This window comes from Leptonotus elevatus, chromosome 9, assembly GCF_054856555.1.
Source record: "Leptonotus elevatus isolate MCC_2025b chromosome 9, RoL_Lele_1.0, whole genome shotgun sequence".
NCBI lineage: Eukaryota > Metazoa > Chordata > Actinopteri > Syngnathiformes > Syngnathidae > Leptonotus > Leptonotus elevatus.
Genome location: NC_141247.1, coordinates 3,238,362 through 3,242,023, shown reverse-complemented (window position 1 = coordinate 3,242,023; position 3,662 = coordinate 3,238,362).

Genomic DNA, 3,662 nt, shown 5'->3' with positions numbered 1-3,662 from the left:
GCTTAGATTGAGTTTAGTTTTGGTTAGTTTCAATATTATTTTTCATTATTTATTTATCTATTTCAATGTGCATTACTTGTGCGCAATATTTAATAAACACCATGGTAAAATGAAAACATCACTTCAGTGTAAAACACTTTCAAATGTCTTTATTTCGGTTAATATTGAAATACATTTACTTAAAATCGCATTTAAAATCATCCCCAAAGGCTCATGTATTAAATTAATTACCAAACACTAATAAAAAGGACATTTTTGCTATAATTATGGTTAGTTTTAGTTCGTTTTGTAAACATAAAATTTAGTTTCAGTTAGTTTTCGTTTTAAAAATAATTTTCGTTTTTATTTTATTTCGTTGACAAAATTTTTGTTGAATTTTTGTTTTAGTTAACTAAAATAACCTTGGTTATATGCGACCTCACTAGTCTAAACATGACATTCTGATTAATATTACATTTGTGGATTATGAGTTATGCAGCAAAATCCAGCCGTTTTTTATCAGTATCGAAAGGCGGCTATTTTGCCACTTGCTGTCGACTTATGATGACATCACAGTTGCTCAGGGCTCAGGCAATGACCAATCACAGCTCACATGTTTTCTAAGTCTGAGCTGTGATTGGTTGTTACCTGAGACCTTAGCAACTGTGATGTCATTTTCACTCGACAGCAAGTGGCAAAATGGCCGCCTTCTGATATTGGATTTTGCTGCTTAACTCATATTTCACTAACGCAATATTAACCAGAATAGCGTATTTAGACTAGTGGGCTGCATAGAACATATTAGTGTCAATAATTTTTATTTAAGGTTGACTTCCCCTTTAAAGGCAGACAAGGGCCAGTTAGACAAATCCTTCCTTGTTTGATGTGGTGTGCCAAAAGTCACTTAGCTGAGATCAGTCATAATCAGACACCATACATCCATCCTTTTTTGAAAGTGTATCACATTGGTGTCCAAACTACGGCCCGGGGGCCATTTGCGGCCGGCCATTAATTTTTGAGCGGCCTGAGATATAACCCCAAAAAAAAGAAGCTAAAATTGGGGGGGGGGGGGGGGGCAGAGTGTGAAGTGGGTGTCAAAAAAATAGATGCCACTACTACTAAAAAATGTGTTATACAGTATATGTGGTTTTATATGTTTATAAATAATCAGAGGTACAAATAAACTATTTACAACTAAAATATTAAATTTTCCTTTGAAAACACTGATGAATAAAGACAATATTTGAATATTTGACAAGGAAAAAGAGTTTCTTCCACTTTGTGCTCGGTGTCAAGATCCATTTAATGAACATATTTTACAAATGGTCCACTTACTACAGTTTGCTTTTGTTTCGGTTCTGCCAAACTGGCCGCTGTTCAGTGCAGATATGGTGGATCTAGTCTAGTGCAATATAGGCAGGGCTGGACTGGCACAAAATATCGGCCCTGGCATTTTGACTTGGGCCCACCAGCCCAGTTCTTGCCTAACATGATGTTTCAGTTTGCTATCTATTTTCCAAATGGATTAATGTTCTGGTCCTTCTAAATTGTGTGCCAGTCTCTTGTGGTAAAATGTAGGAAGGTAATCATGAAAAAGCACTGCATCGACCCCAAAAGAGGCCAGCCCGCCGAGCTTCTGCCCTGTATGCCAGATGGCCACCCCAAAATCTTAAAAATTCCTCAACTATTTGTCTTACAGAAAGCTGTTATGCATTTATTAAATTAACTAGAAAACATATAAAACATATAATTGCTTACTTGATTAATTGTAATGTGCTTAACTCATTAAATCCCCAAAACGTGTAAAAACATTTTAAAATATTTTGTCCTTTCCTCCAAAAAACGCGTTTACACGTGTGTGTTTTTTTAATGTTTTTTTTTTTTAATGCAAGAGCATACAGAAGGCTTTGATGCCGCCTCTGACATTGAGAGGTGGTTTAAAGCAATGCTAATTATTTCAAAAACGGCCAGCAAGTGGCAGCAGAGTATAAGCGATCAACCAAGCTAAGCTCTTTTTGCCAGTGTTTTCAACAAGTTTGTGAGTTCTAATGCTAATTGCTGCAAAATGGAAACAGATATACCTTTTTCCTGATGAAAGAAGAGACTCTTTCTTTTGGTAGGTTCCGTGTTTTTATAGCAATATAACACAATATTCTGTGGGCCTTGCAAACTAAGTCAAAATCCAGTAAGCGCAATTTTTAAAGTTTCCCCTTGCATCCTTTCATTTCTCTGTACGCAGTCCTCAAATCAAAATCGAGCTATCTAATCTTTAACCTGAAGTAACATGTGAAGTTCTGCACATTTTTTTAATTGTAAAATACAACCTGAGCCCAGCCTCCACAAATATATGCATTATTAAATTTATTACTGCTAAATGTTTGTCTCATTAGACCACACAATATGTACCAGTAGTCTATGTCCTTTGTCTTCAGCAAACTGATTGTAGGCTTTCTTGTGCGTCATCTTCAGAAAAGGCGCACTTGGTCTGAGCACTGACACAGGTTGACCTAGTTTCCTTTTTGCAGCTAAAAAAAGAAGAAGAAAAAGTTACATACATATGGGTACTTTCTACATGATGTCTGTAAAAGTTCATTGTGAAAATATTTGATGGGCTCTCAATTTCACCACCAGATAAAAAATATTCACCCTAGTCTTGACAGCTTTGTACACTGGAGAACAAATAGCAAACAATAATCCTATTAAGGTTGCATCAACATGTGGTTTGTAAAAGAAAAAAAATTAACAGATCAGATTAGGTGATGTTCAAACAGTGTAGAAATAAGGTAGCTGTTTTGTGTCAAAGGAAGTTCAATGACAAGCGAGCGCTGTGGGCAGTTTCACTCTGTTTACATTCACTGACAGCAGCCGAGCAGTCTGCTACACATGAGTGTGTGTAAGTCTTGTCTGTCCTCCCAAGTTGTCAAAGCAGGAAGCACAGCGATTAGTGGCGTGGAAATGAGAACAACGTATACAGGTGTTCCATATCTGGCTGCCAGAGGCTTCATCTTCTCTGCTCTGTAACTCGTCTGTCATTTCATTTTTGCTATTATTTGAACACAAGCTGTGGCAGCCAAAATTCCATGGTCATGTGCATGTCGTTTGCCCGCTCACAGTTTTCTCAAGTCATGGCATTTTAAGTTTCAGAAATGAGTACGATTTAAGTTAATTTGTTGAAATATATATTTACTTAAACATTTATGTTTTAGGAATTATGATGTACCAATTTATGTGTTTTTTTTTTATACAACCAGCTAAATTGACGTATTGTATCTGTTGTTCTCATTCACCTGCATGTACCTAAATATTGCTAGCTCCTGATTGGTTCGTGATGGTTACGGTGCCTCTAAGAAAACACACTTCACAAGCCTGCCACCACGTTACGTTCACAAAGTCCTTCTTTGGGTATCCGTAGCAGAAAGATGGCAGCAAAACATGTCAGCCTCCTGTAAACTGAGGCGCGATTTATGGAATATAAATAGCTTTTGCTAGACATACAATTATATAAAATGTGTGTTGATATAAATCTTTTTTTTCTTCTTCTCCATATAGTGGGTTTCTAAAACATTGAAAAAATTGTACACTGTCACTTTAAAAAGAACTTATTTTCCAAATGATGGGCTTTTGAGATTTATATTTTGTCAAACTACATGTTGTATCAGTATATGTGACAAAAAGACAGTACG